Genomic DNA, 18,677 nt, shown 5'->3' on the forward strand with positions numbered 1-18,677 from the left:
CATAGATAACCACCGCCTGTATCGTAAAGTCGAAAATTAAAAGCTTTCGTTGTACCAAAAGCTGTAAGATGGCGTATAGTACGGACTTGCTTGTGAAGGGCTACATATCATTATGCATTGAATGCTGTTACTACAAATCCAAAAGAGGAAAACTTGAAGGATGTATGCACTACGACGACACCGATTCAATACCCTTTTGTAAATGATCGCTTCGTCATCGAAGATACCCCCGGAATACAGATTACTGGACGCAAACACAATTCTGTGTTCTCCTCCGACAAGATGAAACCGTGGTGTTCTACTATTTTCGAACTGGAACTATCTGAGGTCGAAAATGATCGAATCGAGGACGATCCGAATACAGGATTGGCCAGGCTGTCACCCTCTTACTAAAACTCAACCTGGTGGCATCCGTGATTTGGATGGCTATGTTGCGCTGACCAATGATCGTTTTATGAAACTGTTTGATAAACTTATAAGCGTAGTTGCTGATTTCAAAGAGTTTAAGGCGGACCTTGATAGTAAAAAAATGTCAGTAGGGTCACCTAAAAGCAAAAAGACCGCTTCTTCAAAATCTGTTGAAGTAAAGGCATCTGTTCCAAATCCCAACTTAGTTTCAAATATTTTACCGATCGGTAACGGCAGCTATGTCGGCATCCGCTGGCGCTGGGGGGCAAAAGCTTCACTTCCGGCAGTACCCATAGGTAGCGAAAGCTCTGGAGAAGTCCCTGGTTCTGCTAGTCATCCTAAGGGGTCAAACCCTACGGAGCTTTCTCTGCCTACAGGTGAAGTTAGCTCTATAGGAGTCCCTGGTCTCGATAATCCGACGAACGATGTTCAGATTGTTGGTGGCCGAAAATAGAGACTGTCGGTTGTTCCATATAGGAAGCAATTATTTGTGTCTCGTTTAACTCCTGAAACCACATCTGCAGATGTTTTGGATTTTATACACCAAGATTTCCCAACGCAAAACATCACATCGTTTAACCCCTAAAACCACATCTGCAGATGTTTTGGAATCTATACACCAAGAATTCCCATCGCAAAACATCACAGTGGAGCAGTTTAAATTTCTATATGTTCGTAGGATATCTTTCTATAGGGGTACGTTAACGTTCATGAGTTACTTCCTTTAGAAAACTTCTCTGGACCGAAAATACTCAGTTATCGATTTAGGTTTTCTCCTGTATCCAAAACATAAAGTTTTCTCCCCCTTAACCTCTACTGCTAATAAAGCTATGAGTGTTTTTGGTTTTATAAAGCGTAGGTCTGAAGAACTTGATTATCCCTACACTACCGTCCTAATTTAGAATACTGTTCTTTGGTTTGGAGTCCACCGTATCAACTGCACATTGACGTATAGAGTCCGTACAGAAACAATTTCTTCTTTTTGTCTTTTTTCGTCAGGTGGCCTTCTTACTCGAGTAAACTGCTATTGATTAATTTGCCTACTATAGTAAATCGCAGAATTATGCTTTGTACTATTTTCATGCATAATTTTATCTGAAATAAATTTGGTAAGCCGCTTAACCTTGAATGTTCCTGTTAGACTAATGCGAAACTACTCTCCTATAAACTTGCCACGATGTACATATAATTTTAGTCAGCACGAGCTCCTTCGCGTTCTTTCTAATAATTATAACACCCAATATCAATTAATTTGTTCCCCAACTTTTATCCCAGTATTTGCTTCATTTGCTTCAGTCCTAGATGATCTATTTTTATACCCTTTCAGAGTGTATTATGATTTCGGTCAGAAGTTTGCAACGTAGTGAAGGAGACGTTTCCGACCCCATAAAGTATATATATTCTTGATCAGCATCACTAGACGAGTCGATGTAGCCATGTCCGTCTGTCCGTCCGCTTCTACGCAAACTAGTCTCTCAGTTTTAAAGCTATCGGGCTGAAACTTTCCCAAAAGTCTTATTTCTTTTGCAGGTAGTATATAAGTCGGAACCAGCCGAATCGGACAACTATATCTTATAATTCCCATAGGAATAATTGGAAAAAAAAACTTTAAAACAAGGAAGAACGCTATAGTCGAGTACCTCGACTATCAGATACCCGTTACTCAGCTAAAGGGACCAAAGGGAAATGGAGATATGCAAGCAGCAAATCGAGATTTAAATACGCCACCTACCGGCGGTAGACAGATTTAAGCGTTATGGGCGTTAGAGTGGGCGTGGAAAATTTTTTTTGGATCAATCGATAGGTATTGACCAATACATTTCAGTTAAAATTTTTTATCTAGCACGAAAATTGTGGGCGTCACAGGCTTGGGCGGTTTGTGGGCGTTAAAGTGGGCGTGGCACACTTTTTTTTTGGTCAATCTATGGGTTTTGATGAGAACAATACATTTCAGTTAAAATTTTTGTTCTTGCATCAAAACTGTAGGAGCCACAGTTTTGGGCGGTTTGTGGGCGTAAGAGTGGGCGTGGCACATTGCTGAAACAAACTTGCGCTGCGTAAGAAGCTCAGGAATCTGCACGCCAAATCTCAACAGCCTAGCTCCCATAGTTTCCGAGATCTCAGCGTTCATCCGGACGGACAGACAGACGTACAGACGGACAGACGGACATGGCTAGATCGACTCGGCTAGTGATCCTGATCAGGAATATATATACTTTATGGGGTCGGAAACGCTTCCTTCTGCCTGTTACATACTTTCCGACGAATATAGTATACCCTTTTACTCTACGAGTAACGGGTATAAAAATTATATCTTTGGTGTTTTTTAACATATAACATCCTTCGCTTGGAAATAACATTTTTTAATTAGTTTGAAATTTCGAAGTAGGTTTTATCAAAATCGGACGACTATATCATATATAGGAACGATCGGAAATTGGTGCGAAAATAATATGAAGCAAATTATATTTTTGACATATTACCTTATACTATTGGGAATATCATTGTTTGTATTTTTAAGAGTTTCGAACTAAATTTAATAATTATAACTGCAAAGGTGTACAAACTTCGGCTTACCGAAATTAACTTATTTTCTTGTTTGTCCTGTCCTTATATGTTCAATATACCTTCCTCGCGAACCGTATTTGCCCGAAATACATTTTAAAGGATTCTGCATAGTCGGTCCATGCATCATTTAGGGATTCAGGAACCTTTTAGTGCCAACTAAGGTTGAGGATCCAAACTTTTTGGAGAATCATTTTTGCAAAGATGATAATTGGTGACAAAAGGTCAAAGAGTGATGATGCGATGGACAAGATGAATCTCTTTGTAGCTGACTAAGTTGGCTGATTCGAGTCGAAGGTTAACAAAAATTCATCCTTCAGTTGATTCCAGGTGACAACGAGTTGAATCTTGATGTTGTCCTCACAGATGTTGAGTCTCTTTGTGGGTGTGGAATCAGTGAATTCTGGATCGCTGGAGTGCCACTTGGTCAATGGGAAGTTCCCTCTTGAATAACTTCGATGACTCCTTGTTTGATGAATTCCAAATTGTGTACGTCGTTAAATAAAAAAATATTGTTGCCCAATATTAATAACTCGCCCAATTTGAAAGATATCGGGATGAAACTTTATTAATCGTTTTGTACTTTTAGGCAACATGTATACGAAAATGTATTGGATCGAACAAATATATCCTATAGCTGCCATAATTTTTAGATAATAGATTAGTAGATTAGTAGTTTAAACGTTGATAATACTAAATTTAAAATGGTGTCGAAATTTGATAATAATATATTATAGTTTCTATTGGAACAATCTGCGACTTTAGGTGCCCGCCAAGCTGTACATATTTGTTTTATACTTTCTAAAGTAAAATAGCTTTGTTCTAAACAGTTTTAATAAGAACTAAATTAATAATTTATATTATAGGACCTTTCATAACAAACTGAAAAGTATTTCATTCCACAAGTCTGCAAAGTAAATGTATTTAAAGTTAATTAAACATATTTTATTTAGAAGTATAACAGACGGATTTGCTATGAAACTTCATGCTCTTCGGATTCCAGTTCAATATTACATAAAAAATCAAAAAGATTCTCAACTAAAGCCAAACTACTATCGCCCTCCCATGGGTAATTATTACTATTGGTAGAACTAGATAAGAACTCTATGACTTCAGTAAAAAACACATTCGCTTTTGTCTTTGAATTTAAAATAGCAAACTCTTCTGCTTCTCGCGCCCAAAGACTTTTCACATTTCTCTAGGTTAGTATTATCTATTTTGGCTTTAAAAAATAGCTAGAATAGCCTCTTCTTAAGCCTTCTTGGTTGCATTTTCTTTCCATATAGAAAACAACTCAAAGTTGCAAAACTTGAGGTTATGTACTAAAAAATTTAATTTAAGAAAAAATGGCAATGAGTGGCGATTCTGACAACATACATTTGAACAATAATTAAATACTCTACAAATCTTAATAGGTTTCAGAAGTGGACTCTGCTGGAATCACTTTGTTGCTCTATTTAATCTTAAGATTTGTAATTAAAACAAGGAAGAACGCTATAGTCGAGTACCTCGACTATCAGATGCCCGTTACTCAGCTAAAGGGACCAAAGGGAAATGGAGATATGCAAGCAGCAAAGCAAGATTGAAATGCGCCACCTAACGGCGGTAGACAGATTTAAGCGTTATGGGCGTTAGAGTGGGCGTGGAAAATTTTTTTTGGATCCATCGATAGGTATTGACCAATACATTTCAGTTAAAATTTTTTATCTAGCACGAAAATTGTGGGCGTCACAGGCTTGGGCGGTTTGTGGGCGTTAAAGTGGGCGTGGCACACTTTTTTTTGGTCAATCTATGGGTTTTGATGAGAACAATACATTTCAGTTAAAATTTGTATTCTTGCATCAAAACTGTAGGAGCCACAGTCTTGGGCGGTTTGTGGGCGTTGCACATTGCTGAAACAAATTTGCAATGCGTAAGAAGCTCAGGAATCTGCATGCCAAATCTCAATAGCCTAGCTTTTATAGTTTCCGAGATCTCATCCGGACAGACAGATAGACGGACAAACGGACAGACGGACATGGGCTAGATCGACTCGGCTAGTGATCCTGATCAAGAATTTATATACTTTATGGGGTCGGAAACGCTTCCTTCTGCCTCTTACATACTTTCCGACGAATATAGTATACCCTTTTACTCTACGAGTAACGGGTATAAAAAGCGTAAAAGACAACTCACTTTAACAATTAATTAGAAGGACAATACGACCGATTTCAACCGTTTAAACACACATACACTTAGTATACACCACAAGTCTTTGAATTCATATTACAACAATTTCTTGGAACGCTTTTAAATTGTTATTTTCTATACTTTAAAAATGCACGACGAAAGTCATATTTCAGAAACACATGGCTTGCATCACAACCAGCTTTTATGTTAACAGAGACGCCGTCTAACGGATTTCCTGAAACGTAACATTGAAGATTGGTCTTCTGCTAATGCATCCTCTAACAACATTTTTTGATTTAACGACTTTTTAAAAATTGAGTTTGGCCAACCAAAGTGGTCAAATGCCCCATAGTGCGCCGGTCCGGAATGGCTTCTTGTACTTGTCAGCCAAGAAATGTAAGCTGCGCCCTGCTAGATTCGGCGCGGCGGCGTTTCCGTAAGTGACGGTATTTAGCTGGAACGTTTGAAGCTCTGCTCTGGTGACTCTCCCTAAAATATGTATTGATATTTTCGAAAGCTCTTATTGACGAGGACTTGCCTGTACATTTTTGCCACATCTGCTGTCAGGGCATATTGAAACGGTCTGAAGCAGCAGATAGAGTTCCGTTTGCACAGTGCGGCCCACCAGCAGTAGGTCATGAAGCGATAGTTGCGATGTTTTTGTGCATAAGGTATCGAAAACCACTCGTAACTTGGTTGACGTGCTCGATGGCTTCAAAACGCAGTGGTGGGGTATATACAATGTGACTCGTGAAGGGCTGGATTATTCACCAACGACATGTGACCAAGCGCTTGATATTCCTGCATAAATGAGACATACTGGGATTTCAACTCTGGGAATTTCGACATGGAAATTCTATTGCATAGAATTGTCGAACAGCCACTTCAGCAGAATTTCCAAGATGTGGGGGATCAACATTAAAGGGAAGGTTGACTACAGTGCGACCATGGGAGTCCTAAACTGTAGTGCTTGTATAAAGCGCCTCAAAGATTTGGTTATGATGATGTAGACTCTGAGATGAGGCCGCGACGGATACCAGCTCCCAAAGCTTCTGCAAGTGGTTGTCGATTTCGACTGCGCTTGACATAAAACAGTCCGAAGTAGACTGCTGCTGTTGTTGACATCGACCGGCAATTACCCAGCCGATCAATGTTTTTTGAAGTATTGGCAATTGATGTGCGAGTCTTATTTGGTCAATGGCAAGCGAGTGCTAGAAGACTTCAGCGCCAAGTATAATATCGATGCGCCAAGATTCATGGAACCCATCGTCTGCCAAAGGTATGTTAGTGGGCAATTTCCAAGAAGAAATGTCAATCTCATCGTCTGTCTGATACGAGAGAAGTGGCAATCTGTGATGCGCGGTTGTATGGTTGTTGTGGTTTATGTGCTTTATGTTAGTTATAGAGTATCCAATGCTGCGGATTCCCATGTTGATTTTTTCATGCCGAAGACGATTTTTTTGTGCGCTCCAGGGTGTATGTTCCAGATGCGTTTTTAGCTAGAACCACGGCAGTGGCTAGGATAACTTGTCCCGTTTGAGTGTGCAGTTGAGAAAAGGTTATTGGTTCCTTTGACTGTTCTAAACCTTCTGCTCGGCTGTTAGGTCGTGCTACTATGGTCGGTGAGCTTGGTTGCTGCTGCGACATCGACTCTTTGGTGAGCACTATGCGATTCGGTGTCCACTGTTGAGGCAATGGAGGCAAAGGTTAAGTTTCTATCGAATAGAATGTCCACCCAGCCTTGGAGCTGCAATGCGTTTGATTTGTCGACTAGTTGGAGTTTAAATAATGCAGCTATGGTTTCTAGAAAGATGAGCGTTGAATTATCAAATCTTTCGTTAAGCCGCTGCCAAGCCTTAGGATAATTTTCGTCGGCTATTGGAAACAACATGAGCGCGTCTAATGCAGTACCCATTAAGCAGTGCAGCAGGTGATTGAACATTTCTGTTGTGTGAACGATTTGATACAATTTTTATATTGCTCAAATTTTTCCGTCGAAAGTTGGCAAGGTAAGCCGGGGCAACTTCGACGACGACAGAGCAATTAAACTGGATTGTGCCAGCGAAACGGTGAATGTGGCGGTCTGGTGCTATTAAGTTCCTCACCTATCTGGTCCTCGATGGCGAATTTGGTTTCGACATAGATGTCCTCCAGTTCTCCGCAGGTCAGCGCGCTGAAGTTTCAGCAGAGACGAAAAGAAAAAAGCGAAAGAGCTGAATATCGGCAAAAGCGGCGACAAAGGGCGATAGAGCTGAAGATTTACAACAGCGGCGTCGAGAAGCAAGGCGATGAAATGCTAGGGCTAACTGTAATTAACTAACCGTAATTCACTAGCGGCGATGCATAGAGTAAGCTTGCGGCGAGCGATAAGACGAGAGTAGAGCTGAGTGCGCTTGCAGCCTCAGCGGTGACGACGAAACGAGTGATGAGAAAATGTGCGTGTACGGTTGCCGAGAGTTTTCAGCAATAATTTCGAAAGGGTTCAATTGTTTTTAACTTTAAACTTTGGTAACACTGCCCCACGTTGGGCGTTAAAAATAACGGTGAATTATATATAGTTAGTTAATTAGTTAGTTATCATTACAACTCACTAAAATCAGAGATAGAGGACCATCACCAAATTAAGAGCAGGTCGGAGAATTATTATACGGTTTCCAGTTATAAATTTGTAGACCTTAGGGTTAAACAATATGAGAATATATCTGATTTAACAATTACAAATTGCTCTGAACTAAGTTCTAGTTTTGGACGCTCAATAATTTCTAAAAGCAAATTTTTTCGATTTTACCAAAGTCGCTTAGCTGGGGCAACCGAGCGGGTCGCAGGTTGCGGATAGCGGACGACCTCTCTCGAGAACAACTGTGAATAAGCTGGTGGGATAAGTCAAACACGGAATCGTGGACGAAAACCCCAGTAAATAAACAGTCCCGGACAGCCAGCGGGTATTTTGCAACGAAGCAATACCGACGATGCGAGTTGTTCAGCCGCATCTAAATAGTTGCTTTACACAAACCCACTCCCAACACAACACCTACCCATCTCCCCTCCCAAACAACATCTCACTCCAGGCCGAACTACGGTGTAATACGGACCATGCCAAGAGTCAGCGGGTAGGCAACTGCATAGCGGACGAATTAGCCAGGCAGGGCAACACCAAGCCTCTCCTCCCAGGAGAGGAGAATGCCGGTATGCCCATTGCTACTTGCAAGCTAAACATAAAAAACTACTTCAACACACTAGCCAACACCCATTGGCAAAACGCACCTCTCACCAGACATGGCCTGTGATAAACAACAAAAAAACCTCGGAGTAACTCAAACTCAGCCGCACAGAGTGTGGCATGTTGATTCGAGCTCTTACAGGCCACTGGCTTGTTGGCGCACATGCCGGCAGGCTAAAAACCCCGCAAAATGATTTCTGCAGAAGCTGTAGGGTTGAGGAAGAAGTGGAAACGGTAGAACACCTTCTCTGCTTCTGCCCAGCCCTATGCAGACTCAGACTGAAACACTTAAGAATCATTTAAAATTTTTTCCTTGCTCTTCATGTTTCGAGCATTTGTATTAATGAGCTGTTCACAAAAGACATGTATTCTTGAAGGTTTTTGGGGCGGGGCTGGCTTGATCGTGGATGTTGTAAGTGAGGGAAAATTGTGCCGGAATCGGCCCAGAAATGAAACTCGAAAACACGATAGGGATCTTTCCGGGAGTTGCGGCTGTTTGATAATTTTAAAAACTAACTTGTACACTCTACACACATCCGCTTAAAGCCTCTGTTGCAATTTTAAGCGGATTCCTGTTCACATAGAAAATCGCTAAAGCGAACACCTGATCGGCATAAGATGATGTTGAGATTTCCATTCAGGCAAGCGTAGTGAAATGAACAGGTAGTAATGTGAGCCAAAAGCACTCCTCCATGTACAAAAATCACCTAAAATCGTAAAAAAAATACTGATTTAAACACTGAAATACTGAATCGGAGTGTGTGTGCGGTCACATTTTCCCGTCTTTTTTCTACACTTGTATTTCTTATGGAGAGAAAAAAGGTCGCTGAAGCGGAATTTTTTCGCTGAAGCGAAACCCCATATGTGTGGATAGGGTATAACCTAGGCTTACCTAGGTATTAGATAGTATAGATAGGATGTGTTTCTTGAATGGTGCGTTGAAATTTCATTAGGGCTGCTCCAGACTCTTGTGTGATGGGTTAATGTGGACCCAAAGAGTTAGTTCACCTGCAATTTCTTTAGCTTTTGCGGACGAACTTGAAAAACGCTTCTAGCCATTTGAACTCGCGAGCCGCGAGGATGTTGAAGAAAACCTGCCTTCCTTGATACTCTTTTCCTGGATGCTTCGCCTATCCAACACGTAAGCCCAGAAGAAGTGGGTCCTCATATCCAAAAACTACATCCTAGAAAAGCGCAAGGCTTCGATGGCATTGATAGCAGAATCGCCAAGGCTTTGCCTAAAAAGGGAATCCTGTTCCTTGTTCTCCTTGTTCTGTGCTGTGATAACGATGATACCAATGCCAGGAAAACCGCAGAACCTTGTCCAGTCTTACCAACCGATAAGCTTGCTTCCCAAGTTCTCTAAAATATTCGAAAAAATATTTTTTAGCAGAATCATGGGATTAAGAAGCGTGCAGGATACCATTCCCCACCACCAGTTTGTTTTTAGGCATCATCATGGAACTCCAGAGCAAGCACGATGAGTTGTCCAGCATATTTTAGATGCTTTTAAAAACAAGCAACACAGCTTTACAATTTTTTTCAACGTTAAGGAAGCATTCGACCGCGTGCATGATTGCTTACTTTAGAAGTTGAAGTCCCTACTCCCGACTAGCCAATTCCTGCTATTAAAATCATACCTGCTTGAATCGCTGCTTGAATCAGAATCGTTCGAGCTGGCGGTCGTCAGGGAACCGTTCGGGGTCCCGTTTTGTATACCCTGTTCACTTCAGATCTACCGTGTCCTAATAACCCAAGCTCGACTCTGGCTACATACGCTGACTAAACTGCCTTTCTTCCGAACGACTCTTACCCAATCGAAGCGTCAAGGATCACCCAGGACTTCCTTGACTCCTACGGGAAGTGGACAAATAAGTGGAACATATCCATAAATGGAAGAAAGTCGCAACACTGCAATTTCACCTTGAGAGAGTCCTTTCCTAGGGTAGAGCTTCACGATATCACCATCCCACAACCATCCCAGGCGCAATATTTGGATTTGATCCTGGACAAGAGGCTCACCTGGAAGCAGCAGACAACCAAAATAGCAGCTGCATGTCGAGCTAAGCTAAAGAAACTCAACTGGTTGCTTAAGCCAACGAGAAACCTCAGCCTTGGCCACTAAGTTTTGCTGTTCAAAGCAATTGTAATGCCTTCGATGACGAATGGCATCCAACTATGAGGCATGGCTTCAGACTCGTAAGTCATGAAAGTCCAAAGGGTCCAAAACCAGGCGCTGCGTATGATTGCAGACGAGCCGTGGTACATCAGGAATGACGCCCTAACGATTGACCTCCATGTTCCCTCAGTCAGGAAGCAGATAAACCGGCACTCCAGTCGGTACAATGAACGCCTCACTGCACACACAAGCCACCTAGCAGCTTCCTTGGCCCACCCAAGGACAAGAAGAAGATTAAAGCGAAGGCACCCCGATCTCTGGATAAGAGGACGCCATCTCTCTCGAGTCCTAAAGTTGTAAAATTGTTTTTGTTCAATTATTGTAAATATTGTTAATCACCTTTTCTGTTATGTATCCATCCTAATTCTATCTCTTCATATACAACGTTTTCTAGCCATTAGAATGGTTGATACTAACAAAAACAAGGAAGAACGCTATAGTCGAGTACCTCGACTATCAGATACCCGTTACTCAGCTAAATAGAGATATGCAAGTAGCAAAGCGAGATTAAAATGCGCCACCTACCGGCGGTATACAGATTTAAGCGTTATGGGCGTTAGAGTGGGCGTGGCCAATTTGGACCAATCGACAGGTATTGACGAGACCAATACATTTCAGTTAAAATTTTGTATCTAGCATAAAAATTGTGGGAGTCACAGGTTTTCGCGGTTTGTGGGCGTTAGAGTGGGCGTGGCATATTCGCGTAATAAACTTGCGCTGCGTATAAGGCTACGGAATCTAAATCCCAATTTTCTATCTTTGATAGTTTCCGAGATATCCACGTTTATATTTACGATTTTTTGAAGTTTGTGGGCGGTTTATGGGCGTTAGGGTGGGCGTGGCAAATTTTTTTTGGGTCAATCGATAGGTATTGATGAGAACATTACATTTCAGTTAAAATTTTTATTCTAGCATCAAAACTGTAGGAGCCACAGTTTTGGGCGGTTTGTGGGCGTTAGAGTGGGCGTGGCACTCTACTGAAACAAACTTGCGCTGCGTAAGAAGCTCAGGAATCTGCACGCCAAATCTCAATAGCCTAGCTCCCATAGCTTCCGAGATCTCAGCGTTCATCCGGACAGACAGACGGACAGACGGACATGGCTAGATCGACTCGGCTAGTGATCCTGATCAAGAATATATATACTTTATAGGGTCGGAAGCGCTTCCTTCTGCCTGTTACATACTTTCCGACGAATCTTGTATACCCTTTTACTCTACGAGTACGGGTATAAAAAGGAAGATAACTTCGGCAAGCCGAAGTTTGTATACCCTTGCAGTTATAATTATTAAATTTAAAAATACCTAAAATGATATTCTTAATAGTATAAGATAATATGTCAAAAAACACAGAAGCTATAACTGGTTTCATATTATTTACCCACAAATTTTTCGATCGTTCCTATGGGAGCTATATGATACAGTCGTCCGATTTTGATAAAATTAAATTCGAAATTCAGAAATTAAAAAACACCAAAGCTATATTTTGTTTCAAATTATTTTTCCACCAATTTTTCGATCGTTCATATGGCAGCTATATGATATAGTCCTCCGATTTTGATAAAATTAAATCGAAAATTCAGAAATAATTAAAAAATGTTATTTCCAAGCGTAGGAGTTTATATGTTTAAAATTACAAAAGAAATAATTTTGTTTTTTTTCTGATTATTCCTATAGGCGCTACAAGATATAGCTGTCCTACATGGCTGGTTCCGACTTATATACTACCTGCAAAAGGAAAAAGACTTTTGGGAAAGTTTCAGCCCGATATCTTTAGAACTGAGAGAATAGTTTGCGTAGAAACGGACGACAGACGGACAGACGGACATGGCTAGATCGACTCGTCTAGTGATGCTGATCAAGAATATACGTCTCCTTCACTGCGTCGCAAACTTCTGACTGAAATCATAATACCCTCTGCAAGGGTTTACATATAAGGTTTCATCATATATTAAGTCGATCACAAGTAATCTGCTCACCTCTATTCAACAAAAATGTTATGTGGTGAACAGGCTTTAAATAATTCAAGGAAGTTTTCCGAATTTTTTTAATACTAATGTCAACCAGAACAGAAGTGAACTTCGGCAAGCCGAAGTTTGTATACCCTTGCGGTTATAATTATTAAATTTAAAAATACAAAAAATGATATTCCCAATAGTATAAGATAATATGTCAAAAACACCGAAGCTATAATTTGTTTCATATTATTTTCCCACCAATTTTCCCATCGTTCCCATGGCAGCTATATGATATTGTCGTCCGATTTTGATAAAATTAAGTACGAAATTCAGAATTCAATTCTGTTTTTATTTGGCTCCACTGGTAAGTGGCGTCCTTTTTGGCAAAAACGTCGAAGATGTCTTTAATTTTTGGGTGCCTACTCATCCCGTCTACATAAGGCATTTGCTCTCCAGGCCGATTTTTGCTTTTAAAGACAAATTCTTGTAGTCGGAACCAAAAGCGTGCGTTGACTCCTTGAGCGTTGCCACAGCATTCCAATCGGTCACCACTACAAACTCGCTAGAACTTCCAGCGCATAACTTGAGTAACGACTCTCAGCTCCCGAGCAAAGCTGTAATAGAATACCGGATTGAGTCCTTCGTCTTCTTCTTGCAGTAGAACGCCTGCAATTCCTTCGCTGCAGTGCGATGGACGTAAAGTTAGTCCAGACTCGTTTAGAATGACAAGTCTATCGTCAACTGTTTTTAATGGTATAATGACTTCACCTTCATAGCTTGTTATGTTGCGTTGGTGTTCTAGTTGAAGTAGCAAGCCCATGATTACTTCTTGAAATAACATTAGTACGTTTACCAAGCCAAATGACAATACGTTGAACTCGTATTGTCCATCTGAAGTCATAAATGCAGTGGATTTCTTGCTCTTCTGGCTCACGGGAATCTGGTAGTATGCTGAAGTCATGTCCAGAGTTGTACAAGTACAAGTTTTCAGACAGCTACGATAATTGTTCCTCTTAGGATATGCTTTCTTCACAGTGACTGCGTTGAGAGCTTTATAGTCGATGTGCAATCGGCTTTCTCAAACGGGAATAATATCGCCGACGACGCGTGCAGTCCTCATACTGATGATATTGTGCTTGAGTAAGAGATCTAACTGGGATCACAGTGCAATCTTTTTTAAAAACGCAACTTAGTAACGACGACCCAGTATCGGTGTTGCTGTTGTCACCTCAATGTCCATAACAGTGGTATTGCCTCTGCCAATACCTCATTAATAACCTCATTGCGCTGGGAGCTACAAACATCATCGCTTATATTGAAGTTGATTTATGCTTCCTCTGCTAGCATAATCGAGCCTGAATTCCCAATCTTACAGAACGATTCTTCCTCATAAGGTATGTCATTGGGTACATCGGGTAACGCTTTTATCTGTAGATATATCTGAGTCAGTGGCGTCTAGGAAGTGAGTATAAAGAATGTAACGAACCGCTACACTTATAAAAACTTTAGGCCAGATGTCACCTCGAGATGCCAGCGCACGCGATAAGTTATTCTCCGGCTCTGGCTCTTCGGCTATGGGTGTGATGGTCTTGCCGACATCTCGGAATGCCTTCTCCTAATATAACTCCGATACTCGCGTGCCTCATCAATCTAACCGGTATAGAGAATATCACACACATCATAATGCTGGACCTTTCTTACATACTCCCTTTCCGACTGATCTGCCTTTCTCGCCTCCCTCGATGTTCTGGAGGTCTTGGTCATGCCCACCCTACCAATGGTCGCTCTTACCCTCAGCGCTTAACAGCCTGTGCGACCCCTTTTTTTTCTAAGTGCACTCCTTCATTGCAGGTCAACGCCAGCCGCGGCCAACACTAATTCCTTTTAGCACATTATAAACATTTTAATTATAGTAAAATACAAACAAAACTTATTCTAAGGTAAACGATATAAAATATCATACAAGTAGACGACAATTTAAAAATTACAAGGTTAAAGACTTTTGGGACAAAAACTGGTGAGCGGTTTCGCAAATCCCCTTGGTGGACTTTGCCTAAATTATTAATGGTACGATTTTTTTTCCCGTGCTTGCTAATATTAGGATTTCTTTATGGACATTTCGAATTCAAATTTTAAGGAAAATTAGTCAGATAATTTCGTCGACTGGCAAATAAAACTAAACCCAAAGCGAACGAAGAGCTTGGGATCCACGCGGTCGAGTTTTCTTTAGCTCATGCTTTCCCGGTTCGCTCAGACGTTGTCGTAAATTTTTTTCATTCCCTTTTGATCTTTCCTTCTTACGTCTCACCCTCCAATTTATTCCATTTCCTTCCTACCCCCTTTCTTTTATGTAATAAATAGATGAAAATTTGGACTCACCACTGTTTCAAATCCATCGACGAAAGCGCTTTCTTCGGGATGATGAGAGCTGTGCAGGGGGAAAGAAAATGCAAAAAAAAAGAAGAGGGGAAAAGGAGACACTCAAACCGACAGCGACAAACCGGAGCGCAACGAAGGCGACTGGCGTGATTCGATCCGTATAGGAGACTGAAAGCTCACGCTTAGGCGTAGCCCCGCCTCTCTTTACCCACGCAAGCGATAGCGTCTGCTTTTACGGCTCAATTTAAATTTTGCTGTCGTAGGTCGGGATTTTTGTAACATCTAAAGCTGCGGGTATCTAAATTGGAACTCTCCTCTCCTTTTTTCTTTCTCAAATACACGGCCTGTACCGCCTCGGGTTATGGGGTCACAAGCAGCTGTTATAATTTGGGTCAGGTTAGGTCGAAATTGTATATATAAAATTAACGCTTGATTTCCAACGCTGCTGCCGCCGACTTTTCAGTTTGGCCGCCGATTTTCCCGCTTGCGTTTGGCACCAAGATCCACATCCGTTTTTTTCTCTTTTCTTCTCCAGCGCCTTCTCGGGGACTTTCCGAATCGCCTACAGCCGACCGCCTACAATAATTTTCCGGCTGAACTCAATTTCCTAAACACTCCCTTTTCTATCAAAAACTCACCAGTCTAAGCGCGATCCAACCGAAAATTAAACAAGTGAAAAATTTCCCTTTTAGGTCACTCGCGAACTGACTTGAGTTGACTGCGTCTGTACGCTGCCGCTGCCAAAAAGGAAACGACAGCATCCGCCGCTGCCGACCCGCCGGTAACCTCGATCGTGGGGCATGGTGAATTTCTAGGGCCGCTTGACATTTGGCGCTGTTATTCTCCTAGACCCACCAGCTACCTATAACCCCTTTCTGGGCCTGTCACAGGTGGCGCCACCGCTGGGTTTAATCATAACAAGCTTGATCAACCTTTTTCCTCACCCGTGACTTTACGAAGGCTGGTCCCAACTTTGCGTTATAGCCAGCTGCGAAATTACTTTGCTAGAAATTTCTACGATAAACTTCTTGACCTTCGTTGAAGAACACCTCCCTTGACCTTAAATTGTATTTTCGCTCATTTTTCGCGAACTGATTTTTCGTTACCTCTAGAGCTTTGCTGCGGACCAGCTCAAGAGAGTCTTCTCTAGAAAACGCCAACGTTTTATCTTCCAGCAAATTGAGGGCTCTTAACAGTTTGTATGTGGCCCCAGACGATATGAAATGCTGTCCAAACACCATATAGTATGGGGACGTCCCTAGGCTCGAGTGAACAGCTGATCTCAGGGCGCAGCAAATACTACTTAGCTGCTCATCCCAATCCTTCTGATCACTCCGCACGTAGGATCGAATAGCGGCTATCACGGAGCGATTTACCCGCTCCGAGGCACTTGAATGAGGAGAGTAAACCGGCGTCAAAGTATGAGATACCTTGTACTCTCTTAGGAATTTTTGAAATGCTTCAGACTTAAACTGCGATCCATTATCTGACATAATCGTCTCGGGAACGCCAAAAACATGAAAAATTTCCTGCTGCATGTACTTCACAACTACCTCTGCCGACAGTCTCTTTACTGCCTTCAAGAAAACGAATTTGCTGTAATGATCCAGCACAATAAAGATCCCAATATTGCCACTTCTGGATCTTGGGTAAGGTGCTAAGAAATCTATGTAAAGTTTTTGAAATGCCCTCGCTGACTCCGAAGCCTTTCCCATTGGAGGTCGCAACGCTTGGTTTGGGGCTTTATTCATTTTACACGTATCACATGACCTTATATATTCTTTTACATCTTTTACCAAGCCTGGCCAATAATAGTATGGCCTAAGCCTTTCCAATGTTTTGTGAACGCCTCCATGCGACGCTAACGGGTCATCATGCGCATTCTTAAGTGCTACAGGCACCAAACCCGAGGGAACCCATAACTTCCAACAAAAATTATCATGGATCGGCTCCCCAGATGTATGTTCAGTTCTCCGGAACACAAAACCATCGGCTGATTTTAAATCAGGGAGACTGCTGGCAGTAGCTTTAACCTTTTCGATCAGCTCTATGTAGTCCGGATCTTTGAACTGGGAAGATTCTAAATCTACAAGCAACCCGTGGCTGGCCTCTAATGCAGAGACTTCTTCTTCGTTGACCCTCGATAAGGCATCAGGAACAACATTGAGCTTGCCACTGCGATGCTCTATTTTAAAATTGAAACTTTGAAGTTTCAATGCCCACCTTGCGAGTCTAGAATGCAAATCTGTCTGTGTCATCAACTATTTAAGCGACGCGTGATCGGTAATCACCGTGAACTCGTGGCCCTCAACATAGGCCCGAAACCTCTTGATGCAAATAATAGCCGCTAAACACTCTGGTTCCGTGACCGAATAGTTTCTTTGAGTCTTATTGAGCTTCTTTGATACAAAGGCAATTGGACACTCTTCGCCACTCTCAGACTTTTGAACTAAAACACCCCCACCCCGGTGTTGCTAGCATCACAGTGGATATAAAAGGGCTTGCTAAAATCTGGGCTACGCAGAACGGGTGCAGAGCAAAGCATTTCTTGTAACTTGTTAAATGCTCGCTCACCCTCAACGCTCATCACAACCTTTTGCCTAGGTTTTAGTAGATCCGTTAAGGGAGCTGACACTGCAGCGAAGTTACTTACAAATTTTCGGTACCAACCGACCATGCCAAGGAATCTCCTCAAAGCCTTCAAGGTCTTTGGCACTGGAAAATTCGTCATGGCCAAAATTTTATCAGGGTCTGTACGCACCACGCCTTCCCCTACTATATGGCCTAAATTTTTGACACATTTCATGCAAAAATTGCTCTTTTCTACGTTCAATGTCAAACCTGCTGCTCGAATGCAACTTGCCACCGAACTCAAAACCTTCAGGTGACTATTGAAACTATCTGAGACGATAGGCAAATTAAAGACCTCGTTCCTAAGTTCAGCCGGTATTACCTTATCCATCAGCCTAGTCATCGTTTGCGAAGCATTCGTGAGCCCAAATGGCATCACTTTATACTGATATAACGGTTTACCAGGTATGGTGAATGCCGTTTTGTCGCGTGACTGAGGCTCTAAGGGGATTTGCCAATAGGCATCTTTAAGGTCGAGGCTAGAAATTATGTTCGCCTTGGGTAGCCGACTGAGAATTCCGTCAATTTGCGGCAAAGGATATGCATCATTTCTAGTTACTGCATTGACTTTTCGGCTATCCAGACTAAGACGCACCTTTCCTGGCTTCTGCACCAGCACGACCGGTGAAGACCAAGGACTATCGGACTCCTCAATTACCCCAAGTTTAAGCATACGGTCTACCTCTTCATATAACAATTTCTCGACCGCCGGTGAAACCGGAAAATGTCTCTGCTTTACGGGTTTCGCCTCTCCCACATCAATAGAATGCGACAAAAGTCTTGTTTTCCCTAGACCAGAGACCGCGAAGGAAGAGAACTTGTCAATCACGGCTTGCAACTGGATTCTTTGACCATCAGTTGCCGGTGGCAATAGCTCAAAAGAGGACCAAAAACCAATGCCCAAATAGAGGTCTTGACTGAGCGAGGGAATTATATACATCTCCAAATTCTCAGTTTTTTCTTCGTACTGTACTGGTGTCTTTAAACGTCTTATCACATTTTGCCTTTTCCCATCAGCTGTGTTCACTGTACTTGCACCCCTCTTGAACGGAACTCGACCTTTAATTATTTGCTCGGCCAACTTTCCGCCTATAGCGCTTATGGATGCCCCCGTATCTAACAGTCCTATTACAACTCTGTCAAGCAAACGAACCTCTGCATAGGGCCGTCT

At 42.0% G+C, this 18,677-nt stretch overlaps 1 protein-coding gene across 10 annotated transcripts in view; it reads right to left on the reverse strand.

The window, feature by feature from the left end:
• Nucleotides 1-18,677, reverse strand: part of LOC139354007 (uncharacterized) — a 978,888-nt gene that overhangs the window by 406,019 nt on the left and 554,192 nt on the right. The window lies entirely within an intron of this gene.

This window comes from Drosophila suzukii (genome assembly GCF_043229965.1).
Source record: "Drosophila suzukii chromosome 2 unlocalized genomic scaffold, CBGP_Dsuzu_IsoJpt1.0 scf_2c, whole genome shotgun sequence".
Taxonomy (NCBI): Eukaryota; Metazoa; Arthropoda; class Insecta; order Diptera; family Drosophilidae; genus Drosophila; species Drosophila suzukii.